At 44.8% G+C, this 16,148-nt stretch overlaps 1 protein-coding gene across 50 annotated transcripts in view; it reads right to left on the bottom strand.

The window, feature by feature from the left end:
• Positions 1-16,148, bottom strand: part of LOC118372964 (collagen alpha-2(VIII) chain-like) — a 116,237-nt gene that overhangs the window by 10,923 nt on the left and 89,166 nt on the right. The gene's annotated exons all lie outside the window — the stretch shown is intronic.

The raw sequence follows: 16,148 nt of genomic DNA, 5'->3' as shown, positions 1-16,148 counted from the left end.
AAAAGATTTGGCATCAAAAGGTTCTACAGCTGCAACATCGAGCGCCTGACTGGTTGCGTCACTGCCTGGTATGGCAACTGCTCGGCCTCCCACCGCAAGGCACTACAGAAAGTAGTGCGTACGGCCCAGTACATCACTGGGGCTAAGCTGCCTGCCATCCAGGACCTCTACACCAGTCGGTGTCAGAGGAAGCCCCTAAAAAAATTGTCAAAGACCCCAGCCACCCCAGTCATAGACTGTTCTCTCTGCTACCGCATGGCAAGCGGTACTGGAGCGCTTAGTCTAGGACCAAAGGGCTTCTCAACAGGCTTTTAACCCCTAAGCCATAAGACTCCGGAACATCTAATCAAATGGACTATTTTCATTATACCCCCCCCCAACCCCTCTTTTAAGCTGCTGCTACTCTCTGTTTATCATATATGCATCGTCACTTTAAGTCTACATTCATGTACATACTGCCTCAATTAGCCCCGCTAACCGGTGCCCCCGCATATTGGCTACCCGGACAATCTGCATAATGTCCCCCCAACCACCACCTGTCAACCCCTCTTTTACGCTACTGCGATTCTCTGTTCATCATATATGCATAGTCACTTTAACCATATCTACATGTACATACTACCTCAATCAGCCCGATTAACCGGTGCCTGTATATAGCCTCACTACTGTATATAGCCTCACTACTGTATATAGCCTCTCTACTGTATATAGCCTCACTACTGTATATAGCCTCTCTACTGTATATAGCCTCACTACTGTATATAGCCTCACTACTGTATATAGCCTCACTGCTGTATATAGCCTCACTACTGTATATAGCCTCACTACTGTATATAGCCTCACTACTGTATATAGCCTCACTACTGTATATCCCCTCGCTACTGTATATAACCTCACTACTGTATATAGCCTCACAAGTGTATATAGCCTCACTACTGTATATAGCCTCACTACTGTATATAGCCTCACTACTGTATATCCCCTCGCTACTGTATATAACCTCACTACTGTATATAGCCTCACAAGTGTATATAGCCTCACTACTGTATATAGCCTCACTACTGTATATAACCTTGCTACTGTATATAGCCTCACTACTGTATATAGCCTCACTACTGTATACTGGAACTCGCTACTGTTATTTTCACTGTCTTTTACTGTTGTTTTTATTTCTTTACTTAACTATTGTACACCTAATACATATTTTTTACTTTCAAATTGCACTGTTGGTTAGAGCCTGTAAGTAAGCATTTCACTGTTTTTTTTCGGCGCTTGTGACAAATAAACTTTCATTTTATTTTATTTTTCATCCTCCTACGTAATTTTCTTAGATTTTGAATGCTGGAATATGCTTTTGTCAATCGTTGTTTCATGGTGAGTTATTGATAATGTGCCTGCCATGAAAGGAACTTGTTTTGAGGCAGCTAGGGGCCCTTGTCCCCGGTAGAATGTAATGATCTATAATATTTTCAGTGTCTCTCGGCACAAAAGGCACTCGACAAATAATATGGTAAATGCAGTAGCTAGGGTCATGTTTGGTCAGGAGCGCAACTTTCACTTCATTTCTGTCCTCCACAGTTTTATCCTTGGAATGTGATACAAAACAGGCAACTGTGTGCTTTAGGACCACGCGGACGCCTCCGAGTGGTCAGGTAGGCTGTTTGAAGTGTTTATCCGACCCCCAAAAAAGTAATAATTTTGGTGGGGTAAATTGTCCCCCCACTTCTAAAACCAAAGTTGCGCCCCTGTGTTTGGTTATGGGAAGCTGAGAGAGAAATCACTGGTCGTTAGGCTACTGTTTATTTAGCTCCACTGTGGGGGAAACATTGTGACACGCACATGCCTACAATCACTCTTGCTAACACATTACATCACAACAGAGAGAGAGAGAGATAGTAAAATAAAAGTAATTTGAATTGAATTGAGAGGGAGGGCTGGAGGCATAGACAGAGAAATTCATTCAATCATCTCCCTCTCACACACTAAGTTAATGTAGCATACGTAAAAGAAACTGAACACAAATTAATGTGTTACAGTTCATAAGAAAATCAGTACATTTAAAAAAATCATTAGGCCCTAATCTATGGATTTCACAGAACTGGGAATACAGATATGCACCTGTTGGTCACAGATACCTTAAAAAAAAGTAGGGGTGTGGATCAGAAAACCTGTCAGTATCTGGTGTGACCACCATTTGTCTCATGTAGCGCAACACATCTCCTTCACATAGAGTTGATCAGGCTGTTGATTGGGGCTTGTGGAATGTTGTCCCACTCCTCTTCAATGGCTGTGTGAAGTTGCTGGATTTTGGCCGGAATTGCAACACGCTGTCGTACACGTCGGTCCAAAGCATCACAAGCTTTTGCTCAAATGATGACATGTCTGGTGAGTATGCAGGCCATGGAAGAACTGGGAAGTTTTCAGCTTCCAGGAGTTGTGTACAGATCCTTGCAACATGGGGCCGTGCATTATCATGCTGAAACATGAGGTGATGACGGCAGATGAATGGCACAACAATGGGCCTCAGGATCTCGTCATGGTGTCTCTGTGGATTCAAATTGCCATCGATAAAATGCAATTGTGTTTGTTGTCCGTAGCTTATGCTTACCCATACCTTAACCCCACCGCCACCACGGGACACTCTGTTCACAATGTTCATCAGCATTCCGCTCGTCCCCACAACGCTGTACATGCTATCTGCCATCTGCCCAGTACAGTTGAAACTGGGATTATTCCGTGAAGAGCACACTTCTCCAGCATACCAGTGGCCATCAAATGTGAGCATTTGCCCACTGAAGTCGGTTACGAGGCCGAACTGCAGTCAGGCCAAGACCCTGGTAAAGATGACGAGCACGCAGATGAGCTTCCTTCAGGCGGTTTCTGACAGTTTGTGCAGAAATTATTCAGTTGTGCAAACCCACAGTTTCATCAGCTGTCTAGGTGGCTGGTCTAAGATTATCCCACAGGTGAAGAAGCCGGGTGTGGAGGCCCTGGGCTGGCGTGGTTACACATGGTCTGCGGTTGTGAGGCCGGTTGGACATACTGCCAGATTCCCTAAAATGACGTTGAAGGCGGATTATGGTAAAGAAATGATCATTACATTCTCTGGCACCAGCTCTGGTAGTCATTGCTCCAGTCAGCATGCCAATTGCATACTCCCTCAAAACAAGATATCTGTGGCATTGTGTTGTTTGACAAAACGGCACATTTAGAGTGGCCTTTTCCTCTCCCCAGCACAAGGTGCACCTGTGTAATGATCATGCTATTTAATCAGCTTCTTGATATGCCACACCTGTCAGGTGGATGGATTATCTTGGCAAATGAGAAATGCTCACTAACAGGGATGTAAACACATTTGTGCACAACTCTTTTTGAGAAATAAGCTTTCAATGCTTATGGAACATTTCTGGGATCTTTTATTTCAGCTCATGAAACATGATACCAACACTTTGCATGTTGCTTATATATTCTTGTTCCGTATAGATTCCCTACATACTGGTCTTGACGAGAAGAAAAAAAACTGTTCAGGGAGGTTCTCTTCTGCGCTGTTCAACCTGTCCAGTAAATGTTGAGGAGTTAAGATGGAGTCTTGTTAAAGCTGCAATATGTCACTTTTTGTGCTACCCGATCAAATTCACATAGTATTGTGAGTTATAGATCTGTCATCATCGTTAGAAGGAAGTCTATGAAGTGGTAGATCTGTTCTATGTGTGCTATTTCTATACTTCCTGTTCTTAGGGTTTGTTTTTTAATCTTTTGCTTTCGGTTTAGTACACCATCTTCAAACAGTTGAAAATTAAATATTTGTAGTTTTTGAAAATATATTTTATTCCAGTTTAGATGGTACAATGATTCGATACACCAGTGGTCACCAACCAAGATCACTTTGTGAGTCAAATTACAAGCCGAGATCTACTGCTCAGATTTATTTTTAGATATGAAATGTAAGCATATGCAACATTAACCAATTAAAAACAATTCTGTAGCAATGAGGTTTGTGCAGTAAGCTATAGGCCCAATACATTATCACTGCATGTTGGCTATAGTTGAATTGCAAATGTTGTTGTGCTTCTCAGACCATATTGAAATTAATTTGTTGTTTTACTTGTGAGGCACAGCTGAGTGAGCATAATAATTTGTTGTTTTACTTGTGAGGCACAGCTGAGTGAGCATAATAATTAGCTTTTATTTTTACTGGACTGATGGCCTGCATCTGATGGTCAGTCTGAGAGGAGCGAGGGAGCATCTGATGGTCAGTCTGTGAGGAGCGAGGGAGCATCTGATGGTCAGTCTGAGATGGCGTAGAAGTCGAACGTCTTGTCTTGTCGTGTCGTGTCCCTTGTATATATAGTTTTAAAAAATATATTTTTAAACATATTTTCTTCGCATATCTTTTAAAACATTTTGTTAAACCTCAACTTCTAAATACTCTCCTGCAACCCGCCTCACCCAATGTAGCTATTTTCTTCTAAAGTACTTATATCTACTTTGGATCCGAAACCCCTCAACTGAAGCTAGCCAGCTAACTCCCAGCTAGCTACCAGCTATCAGTCAGCAAACCATTGCTAGCGGTCTTCAGCTAACCGGTCATCAGCTAACCTTTAGCTCGGAAAGCTCTCGCCAGTTCGAACAACGCGACTCTAACCAGAGCATAACGGACCTATTATTTTTTATCCCCGGATTCCCACCAGATTCCCACCGCAAACGGAACATTTTCAGCTGGATTCTTCTTAACTAGCTATCTAGCTAACCGCAACCCCGGATGATTACTCCTGGCTAGCGTTTCCACCCACTTAGCTTGAAGCTAGCCCGGCCAGAGCTCCTGTGCTACCACTGAAGCATACTCCTGGGCTACAATATCCGGACCCTCGACCGGTCTATCGATGCCACCGCATGAAGAGGAATAAACAGACTCACCCCATCGCGACGTCCTTGCTTGCTAATTCGGCCTGCTAACTGCTACTTTGTTTAGCCCTGGCCTACTAACTGTTAGCTTGTTAGCACAGGCCTGCTAACCGTCTGAATCGCTGCGTCCCAAACACTCACTGGACCCATATTTACTTTCTCTTTTCGATTTTTAATTTGTTTATACCTTCCGGTAACCTGCCTCACCCAATGTGATACGGAATCACCATTATTTTTAATTTTTAGAACACACACAAGAACCTCCAGAAGCTAACCAGCTAACTAGCTACAAGCTATTTAGTCATTGTTAGCCACTGCTAACTGTTTTTAACCTGGATAACACTCGCCAGTCCAGCTTCCCTGCCCCATCCACCGCTGCCTCCCTGGACACTGAACACTTGGCTACATAGCTGATGCGTGCTAGACTGTCCATTAATCACGGTATTCCATTCTGCTTGTTTATGTTTTATCTGTCAGCCCCAGCCGCACTCAGGCTCTGTGTGTAGTTAATCCGACCCCCCCCCCCTGCCTAGCCTACGCCATTTTATCTGCTGTTGTTGTGCTAGCTGATTAGCTGTTGTTGTCTCACCTACTGTTTTAGCTACTGTTTTAGCTAGCTCTCCCAATTCAACACCTGTGATTACTGTATGTCTCTCTCAAATGTCAATATGCCTTGTATACTGTTGTTCAGGTTAGTTATCATTGTTTTGGTTTACAATGGAGCCCCTAGATCCACTCTTCATACCCCTGATACCTCCTTTGTCCCACCTCCCACACATGCGGTGACCTCACCCATTACAACCAGCATGTCCAGAGATACAACCTCTCTCATCATCACCCAGTGCCTGGGCTTACCTCCGCTGTACCCGCACCCCACCATACCCCTGTCTGCGCATTATGCCCTGAATATATTCAACCATGCCCAGAAATCTGCTCCTTTCATTCTCTGTCCCCAACGCTCTAGGCAACCAGTTTTGATAGCCTTTAGCTACTACTCCTCCTGTGTTCCGCGGGTGATGTGGAGGTAAACCCAGGCCCTGCATGTCCCCAGGCACCCTCATTTGTTGACTTCTGTGATCGAAAAAGCCTTGGTTTCATGCATGTCAACATCAGAAGCCTCCTCCCTAAATTTGTTTTACTCACTGCTTTAGCACACTCTGCTAACCCTGATGTCCTTGCCGTGTCTGAATCCTGGCTCAGGAAGGCCACCAAAAATTCAGAGATTTCCATACCCAACTATAACATCTTCCGTCAAGATAGAACTGCCAAAGGGCGAGGAGTTGCAGTCTACTGCAGAGATAGCCTGCAAAGTAATGTCATACTTTCCAGGTCCATACCCAAACAGTTCGAACTACTAATCTTGAAAATTAGTCTCTCCAGATATGTCTCTCACTGTTGTCGCCTGCAACCGACCCCCCTCAGCACCCAGCTGTGCCCTGCACACCATTTGTGAATTGATTGCCCCCCATCTAGCTTCAGAGTTTGTTCTGTTAGGTGACCTAAACTGGGATATGCTTAACACCCCGGCAGTCCTACAATCTAAGCTAGATGCCCTCAATCTCACACAAATCATCAAGGAACCCACCAGGTACAACCCTAAATCTGTAAACAAGGGCACCCTCATAGACGTCATCCTGACCAACTGGCCCTCCAAATACACCTCCGCTGTCTTCAACCAGGATCTCAGCGATCACTGCCTCATTGCCTGTATCCGCTACAGAGCCGCAGTCAAACGACCACCCCACATCACTGTCAAACGCTCCCTAAAACACTTCTGTGAGCGGGCCTTTCTAATCGACCTGGCACGGGTATCCTGGAAGGACATTGACCTCATCCCGTTAGTTGAGGATACCTGGTCATTCTTTAAAAGTAACTTCCTCACCATTTTAGATAAGCATGCTCCGTTCAAAAAATGCAGAACTAAGAACAGATATAGCCCTTGGTTCACTCCAGACCTGACTGCCCTCGACCAGCACAAAAACATCCTGTGGCGGACTGCAATAGCATCGAACAGTCCCCACGATATGCAACTGTTCAGGGAAGTCAGGAACCAATACACGCAGTCAGTCAGGTAAGCCAAGGCCAGCTTCTTCAGGCAGAAGTTTGCATCCTGTAGCTCCAACTCCAAAAAGTTCTGGGACACTGTGAAGTCCATGGAGAACAATAGCACCCCCTTCCAGCTGCCCACTGCACTGAGACTAGGTAACACGGTCACCACCGATAAATCCATGATTATCGAAAACTTCAACAAGCATTTCTCAACGGCTGGCCATGCCTTCCGCCTGGCTACTCCAACCTCGGCCAACAGCCCCCCCCCCCCCCGCAGCTACTCACCTAAGCCTCTCCAGGTTCTCCTTTACCCAAATCCAGATAGCAGATGTTCTGAAAGAGCTGCAAAACCTGGACCCGTACAAATCAGCTGGGCTTGACAATCTGGACCCTCTATTTCTGAAACTATCCGCCGCCATTGTCGCAACCCCTATTACCAGCCTGTTCAACCTCTCTTTCATATCGTCTGAGATCCCCAAGGACTGGAAAGCTGCCGCAGTCATCCCCCTCTTCAAAGGGGGAGACACCCTGGACCCAAACTGTTACAGACCTATATCCATCCTGCCCTGCCTATCTAAGGTCTTCGAAAGCCAAGACAACAAACAGGTCACTGACCATCTCGAATCCCACCGTACCTTCTCCGCTGTGCAATCTGGTTTCCGAGCCGGTCACGGGTGCACCTCAGCCACGCTCAAGGTACTAAACGATATCATAACCGCCATCGATAAAAGACAGTACTGTGCAGCCCTCTTCATCGACCTTGCCAAGACTTTATTATTATTATTATTATTACTTTCGACTCGGTCAATCACCATATTCTTATCGGCAGACTCAGTAGCCTCGGTTTTTCGGATGACTGACTTGCCTGGTTCACCAATTACTTTGCAGACAGAGTTCAGTGTGTCAAATCGGAGGGCATGCTGTCCGGTCCTCTGGAAGTCTCTATGGGGGTGCCACAGGGTTCAATCCTCGGGCCGACTCTTTTTTCTGTATATATCAATGATGTTGCTCTTGCTGCGGGCGATTCCCTGATCCACCTCTACGCAGACGACACCATTCTATATACTTCCGGCCCGACCTTGGACACTGTGCTATCTAACCTCCAAACGAGCTTCAATGCCATACAACACTCCTTCCGTGGCCTCCAACTGCTCTTGAACTCTAGTAAAACCAAATGCATGCTTTTCAACCGTTCGCTGCCTGCAACCGCACGCCTGACCAGCATCACCACCCTGGATGGTTCCGACCTTGAATATGTGGACATCTATAAGTACCTAGGTGTCTGGCTAGACTGTAAACTCTCCTTCCAGACTCACATCAAACATCTCCAATCGAAAATCAAATCAAGAGTCGGCTTTCTATTCCGCAACAAAGCCTCCTTCACTCACGCCGCCAAACTTACCCTAGTAAAACTGACTATCCTACCGATCCTCGACTTCGGCGATGTCATCTACAAAATTGCCTCCAACACTCTACTCAGCAAACTGGATGCAGTTTATCACTGTGCCATCCGTTTTGTCACTAAAGCACCTTATACCACCCACCACTGCGACTTGTACGCTCTAGTCGGCTGGCCCTCGCTACATATTCGTCGCCAGACCCACTGGCTCCAGATCATCTACAAGTCCATGCTAGGTAAAGCTCCGCCTTATCTCAGTTCACTGGTCACGATGGCAACACCCATCTGTAGCACGCGCTCCAGCAGGTGAATCTCACTGATCATCCCGAAAGCCAACACCTCATTTGGCCGCCTTTCGTTACAGTTCTCTGCTGCCTGTGACTGGAACGAATTGCAAAAATCGCTGAAGTTGGAGACTTTTATCTCCCTCAACAACTTCAAACATCTGCTATCTGAGCAGCTAACCGATCGCTGCAGCTGTACATAGTCTATCGGCAAATAGCCCACCCATTTTTACCTACCTCATCCCCATACTGTTTTTATTGATTTACTTTTCTGCTCTTTTGCAGTGTTAATCTGCAAAATTGTAATTATTCGCCTACCTCATGCCTTTTGCACACAATGTATATAGACTCCACTTTTTTTTTTCCTATTGTGTTATTGACTTGTTAATTGTTTACTCCATGTGTAACTCTGTGTTGTCTGCTCACACTGCTATGCTATATCTTGGCCAGGTCGCAGTTGCAAATGAGAACTTGTTCTCAACTAGCCTACCTGGTTAAATAAAGGTGAAATAAAAAAATTAAAAAATTAAAATCTGATGGTCAGTCTGAGAGGAGCGAGGCAGCAGTGTTGACACCTGAAATGGTTCAAAATGGGAACACTAGTGCCTTCCCGGCACTAGGTCTGCCTACCGCCAAAAACACAAAAACATTTTTTTTTTATATGAACGCAAGGCTTTATCGTTAGGTTTATAGACATGTTTGGAGATCGACTAGGAATGCCTTGGAGATCGACTAGGAATGTCTTGGAGATCGACTAGGAATGTCTTGGAGATCGACTAGGAATGTCTTGGAGATCGACTAGGAATGTCTTGGAGATCGACTAGGAATGTCTTGGAGATTGAGCGACTGGTTAGTGACCACTGCTCTACGCTATACATTGCTTGTTGTCTCACATAAACTGAAATTAAGAGAACTATTCAATTTTTTTCAAACAGGAAATGGCAGAGCAAGTTCTGCATATTGCACCTTTAAAGTCCAAAAGCGGATGTCCCGTCACAGGCTTTCTTTCCTTTTCCCTTGAAAACCAGAACCTCCAGTTGTTGGGGACTCAAATACAAAACACAGTGTCTGACTGTCTAAAGTGAAAAACAGTGGTAACGGCAACCAGATGGTGGAAGGAACAAGGCCTACCAGAGTCTAACACACACACACACACACACACACACACACACACACACACACACACACACACACACACACACACACACACACACACACACACACACACACACACACACACACACACACACACACACACACACACACACACACACACACACAGTGCAGGGCCTAGTGGAACCCAGCGGAGTTCAGAAAACAGTGGGCAATCAGAGCCTCATCAGACCTAGTGAACCCCTGCCAATTCCTACTAGACCCAGAGAAGGCAAAGAGGCGTAGTCTCCGCACTGTCTTTTTACTGCCCACCAAGGACAAATAAGGCACAGGCTTTACTACACAAATATATGTGTCTGTCCTGTCTCCATCTGGGATGGCCTCCATATCAAATATACAACCTGGATGTCGGTGAGGGAGAAATGGATATACTGTTTTCTTCTCTGTGTGGGTGGTTTTTGTGAATGTCTCTGTTGATATTTTGTCCTACTAGTAGTTTGTCCTTATGAACCCATGTTTGGATATTTGTCCTAATTATATAAACCATGAGGTTCCTTGATCCAAGCAATAGTACTGGCTCTCTAGGAGAGGCAGTGAGATGCTACTGGCTCTCTGGGAGAGGCAGTGATATTCTACTGGTTGTCTGGGAGAGGCAGTGAGATGCTACTGGCTGTCTGGGAGAGGCAGTGAGATTCTACTGGCTGTCTGGGAGAGGCAGTGAGATGCTACTGGTTGTCTGGGAGAGGCAGTGAGATGCTACTGGCTGTCTGGGAGAGGCAGTGAGATTCTACTGGCTGTCTGGGAGAGGCAGTGAGATGCTACTGGCTCTCTGGGAGAGGCAGTCATATTATACTGGCTGTCTGGGAGAGGCAGTGAGATGCTACTGGCTGTCTGGGAGAGGCAGTGAGATTCTACTGGCTGTCTGGGAGAGGCAGTGATATTCTACTGGCTGTCTGGGAGAGGCAGTGATATTATACTGGCTGTCTGGAAGAGGCAGTGAGATGCTACTGGCTGTCTGGGAGAGGCAGTGATATTCTACTGGCTGTCTGGGAGAGGCAGTGAGATTCTACTGGCTGTCTGGGAGAGGCAGTGAGATGCTACTGGTTGTCTGGGAGAGGCAGTGAGATGCTACTGGCTGTCTGGGAGAGGCAGTGAGATGCTACTGGCTGTCTGGGAGAGGCAGTGAGATTCTACTGGCTGTCTGGGAGAGGCAGTGAGATGCTACTGGCTGTCTGGGAGAGGCAGTGAGATGCTACTGGCTGTCTGGGAGAGGCAGTGAGATTCTACTGGCTGTCTGGGAGAGGCAGTGAGATGCTACTGGCTCTCTGGGAGAGGCAGTCATATTATACTGGCTGTCTGGGAGAGGCAGTGAGATGCTACTGGCTGTCTGGGAGAGGCAGTGAGATTCTACTGGCTGTCTGGGAGAGGCAGTGATATTCTACTGGCTGTCTGGGAGAGGCAGTCATATTATACTGGTTGTCTGGAAGAGGCAGTGAGATGCTACTGGCTGTCTGGGAGAGGCAGTGATATTCTACTGGCTGTCTGGGAGAGGCAGTGAGATTCTACTGGCTCTCTGGGAGAGGCAGTGAGATGCTACTGGCTGTCTGGGAGAGGCAGTGAGATTCTACTGGCTGTCTGGGAGAGGCAGTGAGATGCTACTGGTTGTCTGGGAGAGGCAGTGAGATTCTACTGGCTGTCTGGGAGAGGCTGTGATATTCTACTGATTGTCTGGGAGAGGCAGTGAGATTCTACTGGCTGTCTAGGAGAGGCAGTGATATGCTACTGGTTGTCTGGGAGAGGCAGTGAGATTCTACTGGCTCTCTGGGAGAGGCAGTGAGATTCTACTGGCTCTCTGGGAGAGGCAGTGAGATTCTACTGGCTCTCTGGGAGAGGCAGTGAGATGCTACTGGTTGTCTGGGAGAGGCAGTGAGATGCTACTGGCTGTCTGGGAGAGGCAGTGAGATTCTACTGGCTGTCTAGGAGAGGCAGTGATATTCTACTGGCTGTCTGGGAGAGGCAGTGAGATGCTACTGGCTGTCTGGGAGAGGCAGTGAGATGCTGCTGGTTGTCTGGGAGAGGCAGTGAGATGCTACTGGTTGTCTGGGAGAGGCAGTGAGATGCTACTGGTTGTCTGGGAGAGGCATTGAGATGCTACTGGCTGTCTGGGAGAGGCAGTGAGATGCTACTGGCTGTCTGGGAGAGGCAGTAAGATTCTACTGGCTGTCTGGGAGAGGCAGTGAGATTCTACTGGCTGTCTGGGAGAGGCAGTGAGATTCTACTGGCTGTCTGGGAGAGGCAGTGAGATTCTACTGACTGTCTGGGAGAGGCAGTGAGATTCTACTGGCTGTCTGGGAGAGGCAGTGAGATTCTACTGGCTGTCTGGGAGAGGCTACTGGCAACCTCAAACTTCAAATCAAGACAATGACAATGGATTTGTATGGATCAATATCTTGTGCTGGTTATACTATTCTGGTGAAGACTGTTATAACAAAGCAGGGTACAGTGCATTCGGAGAGTATTCAGACCCCTTCACTTTTCCTTTTTTTTTTTTTTTTTTTACATTACAGCCTTATTCTAAAACGAATTGAATTACTTTTTCTCCCCACATCAATTCACACACAATACCTCATTATGACAAAGCAAAAACAGGTTTTAGACATTTCTGCTAATGTGTTAAATAATAAAAAACTGAAATATGATATTTACATAAGTTTTCAGACCCTTTACTCAGTACTTTGTTGAAGCACCTTTGGCAGCCTTGAGTCTTCTTGGGTATGACCCTACAAGCTTGGCACACCAGTATTTGGGGAATTTCTCCCATTCTTCTCTGCAGATCCTCTTAAGCTCTGTCAGGTTGGATGGGGAGCGTTGCTGCATAGCTATTTTCAGGTCTCTCCAGAGATGTTCAATCGGGTTCAAGTCCGGGCTCTGGCTGGGGCACTCAAGGACATTCAGAGACTTGTCCCGAAGCCACTCCTGTGTGGTCTTGACTGTGTGCTTAGGGTCAAAGTCCTGTTGGAAGGTGAACCTTCGCCCCAGTCTGAGGTCCTAAGCGGGTTTTCATCAAGGATCTCTCTGTACTTTGTTCTGTTCATCTTTGCCTTGATCCTGAGTAGTCGGTCAGTCCCTGCCGCTGAAAAACATCCCCACAGCATGATGCTGCAACCCCCATGGTTCACTGTAGGGACGGTATTGACCGGGTGATGAGCAGTGCCTGGTTTCCTCCAGACATATGGTATTCAGGCCAAAGAGTTCATTCTTGGTTTCATCAGGCCAGAGAATTTTGTTTCTCATGGTCTGAGTCCTTTAGGTGCCTTTTGGCAAACTCCAAGCGGGCTGTCATGTGCATTATACTGAGCATTGCCTTCCGTCTGGCCACTCTACCATAAAGGCCTGATTGGTGGAGTGCTGCAGAGATGGTTGTCCTTATGGAAGGTTCTCCCATCTCCACAGAGGAACTCTAAAGCTCTGTCAGAGTGACCATTGGGTTCTTGGTCACCTCCCTGACCAAGGCCCTTCTCCCCTGATTACTCAGTTTGGCTGGGCGACCAGCTCTAGTAAGAGTCTTGGTGGTTCAAAACTCCTCTCATTTCAGAATGATGGAGACCACTGTGTTCTGGGGACCTTCAATGTGTTGGTACCCTTCTCCAGATCTGTGCTTCGACACAATCCTGTCTTGGAGTGCTATGGACAATTCCTCAGGGCTTGGTTTTTGTTAGGTACTGTCAACTGTGGGACCTTATATAGACAGGTGTGTGCCTTTCCAAATCATGTCCAATCAATTGAATTTACCACAGGTGGACTCCAATCAAGTTGTAGAAACATCTCAAGGATGATCAATGGAAACAGGATGCACCTGAGCTCAATTTCGAGTCTCATAGCAAAGGGTCTGAATACTTATGTAAACAAGTTTCCAAATATGTATGAAAAAAATGTTTTGCTTTGTCATTATGGGGTATTGTGTGTAGATTGATGAGCACATTTGTTTTATTAAATTCATTTTAGAAAAGGCTGTAACCTAACAGAATGTGGAAAAAGTTAAGGGGTCTGAATACTTTCCGAATGCACTGTTTTTGGGAGGCTATTGAGTTGAATAGAGTGGGAGAACTCTATCTGACCTCGCTATCTGTAAGACATCAGGGAAGAGCATCATTACATTGCTTACATCTACAGTTTTATAATACACATGCTAACCATTGTAATCAAAGTGCTGAACTTTGAACTCTATCTGTCGACAATGAAAGATACAGGGAGCGTTGGCTTCTTTCTTTAATCTAATTTATCTCTCTGTTTTCCTAGAAGAGAGGTACATTTTCACTGTTGGGGAATGTAATGTTCTCTCTGGCTCAATCATCATCAAAATATCCCTATTTCCAACAATCCACTTTCTCTCTCCATCCCCTCCTTTAGCACCTAAGGTTCCTCTGAGAACTCTTGCCCGATAAATAACCTTTGAGTGGGGTTCTAAATGTGGCATCTAAGGTTCTTCAGAATTTTAAAAGGTTCTTGAAATGTGTTTCATAGCACACAGCAAATTTGACGGTATTAACTAGTGTTGATTTTTCAGTGTAACATTGTCTGGTGTTTAATTCAAGAGTTAAATTAACACTGCAAAGAGTTCAGTTAAATTAACACTGCAAAGAGTTCAGTTAAATTAACACTGCAAAGAGTTCAGTTAAATTAACACTGCAAAGAGTTCAGTTAAATTAACACTGCAAAGAGTTCAGTTAAATTAACACTGCAAAGAGTTCAGTTAAATGAACACTGCAAAGAGTTCAGTTAAATGAACACTGCAAAGAGTTCAGTTAAATTAACACTGCAAAGAGTTCAGTTAAATGAACACTGCAAAGAGTTCAGTTAAATGAACACTGCAGAGTTCAGTTAAATGAACACTGCAAAGAGTTCAGTTAAATTAACACTGCAAAGAGTTCAGTTAAATGAACACTGCAAAGAGTTCAGTTAAATGAACACTGCAGAGTTCAGTTAAATGAACACTGCAAAGAGTTCAGTTAAATTAACACTGCAAAGAGTTCAGTTAAATGAACACTGCAAAGAGTTCAGTTAAATGAACACTGCAAAGAGTTCAGTTAAATTAACACTCAGTGGTGTAAAATAACCCCAGTGTTGGTGTTAATAACCACAGTTAAACCAAAACCACGGCCATCATTAAAACATTTCCCAGCATGCTCTATTGGAGGTTGATCTTTAGAAATGTTTGTTTCAATATTTTTGAATTGATCTTATGCTACTCGATATAACATATATTGTTCTAAACTATTCCAGTCGGTTACTTGGACTTATTGCACTTGTTACTGAGATGGTTGTTCCAGTTTAGATGTTTAAGTTGGTCTCATTTCTTAGTCTTCCCAACCCTAGCAATGATTCTTAATGCAGGTTGAGGGTGAATAATAATTCTCTTAGTCTTCCCAACCCTAGCAATGATTCTTAATGCAGGTTGAGGGTGAATAATAATTATCTTAGTCTTCCCAACCCTAGCAATGATTCTTAATGCAGGTTGAGGGTGAATAATAATTATCTTAGTCTTCCCAACCCTAGCAATGATTCTTAATGCAGGTTGAGGGTGAATAATAATTATCTTAGTCTTCCCAACCCTAGCAATGATTCTTAATGCAGGTTGAGGGTGAATAATAATTCTCTTAGTCTTCCCAACCCTAGCAATGATTCTTAATGCAGGTTGAGGGTGAATAATAATTATCTTAGTCTTCCCAACCCTAGCAATGATTCTTAATGCAGGTTGAGGGTGAATAATAATTCTCTTAGTCTTCCCAAACCTAGCAATGATTCTTAATGCAGGTTGAGGGTGAATAATAATTATCTTAGTCTTCCCAACCCTAGCAATGATTCTTAATGCAGGTTGAGGGTGAATAATAATTATCTTAGTCTTCTCAACCCTAGCAATGATTCTTAATGCAGGTTGAGGGTGAATAATAATTCTCGCTGGATTCCCATAAGAATTACACATCACTTTGCAAGCCAGCATAATGTGACTTGGAGGCCTGATGTGACCTGTAACCCATGAGTTTCAGGCCACTGTATTAGAGTAAAACTAGGCCCTCAGAAGAAATCCTTATAAAATATAAATTATATTGTCTAAAATAATTTATTTTAATAACAACACTTAGGATCTCACTTGGTGAAGACCACGAGACTAAACATGTATTAATTAATTCAACTGGTAAGTTTAAAATTCACTCAAAAAGGCACTGTGGGAAATATATAAATACGGCTTAAAACCCTACAGCGGGGATATCTAATTCCGGTCCAGGAGTTCCGAAACAATTCTGGTTTAGGATTTTTGTATGATTCTTCAGAGACCTTAAAATGGTTCAGCCTTGGCATCGCTCTTAAGAACCTCCTCTGAGTTGTTTTCCCATCCT

This window comes from Oncorhynchus keta, chromosome 19 (assembly GCF_023373465.1).
Source record: "Oncorhynchus keta strain PuntledgeMale-10-30-2019 chromosome 19, Oket_V2, whole genome shotgun sequence".
NCBI lineage: Eukaryota > Metazoa > Chordata > Actinopteri > Salmoniformes > Salmonidae > Oncorhynchus > Oncorhynchus keta.
Note: the sequence above shows the minus strand (reverse complement) of the source record. Positions and strands in the feature narration are given on the sequence as shown.